At 39.1% G+C, this 202-nt stretch overlaps 1 protein-coding gene across 1 annotated transcript in view; it reads left to right on the top strand.

The window, feature by feature from the left end:
* Positions 1 to 202, top strand: part of LOC119594501 (tetraspanin-9-like) — a 64,240-nt gene that overhangs the window by 38,328 nt on the left and 25,710 nt on the right. The window lies entirely within an intron of this gene.

Raw genomic sequence — 202 nt, 5'->3', positions numbered from 1 at the left:
AGAAGGGATGGCTCGAAGTGACCTTGCTTGGCCTTGAATGCCCCGAAAGGAATTCCTGGTCGTGTGGTTGAAATTCCCTCTAGTTATATCGCTGCTTTAAAGAAGATTTCTTGATGGCTGAAAAAAGGAAAACAAAACTAGGAAAACTCCAGACATTGGAAAATTCTAGGACAATATCCAGTGTATACTATTAAAAAATACA

Source organism: Penaeus monodon, chromosome 34 (genome assembly GCF_015228065.2).
Source record: "Penaeus monodon isolate SGIC_2016 chromosome 34, NSTDA_Pmon_1, whole genome shotgun sequence".
NCBI lineage: Eukaryota > Metazoa > Arthropoda > Malacostraca > Decapoda > Penaeidae > Penaeus > Penaeus monodon.
Note: the sequence above shows the minus strand (reverse complement) of the source record. Positions and strands in the feature narration are given on the sequence as shown.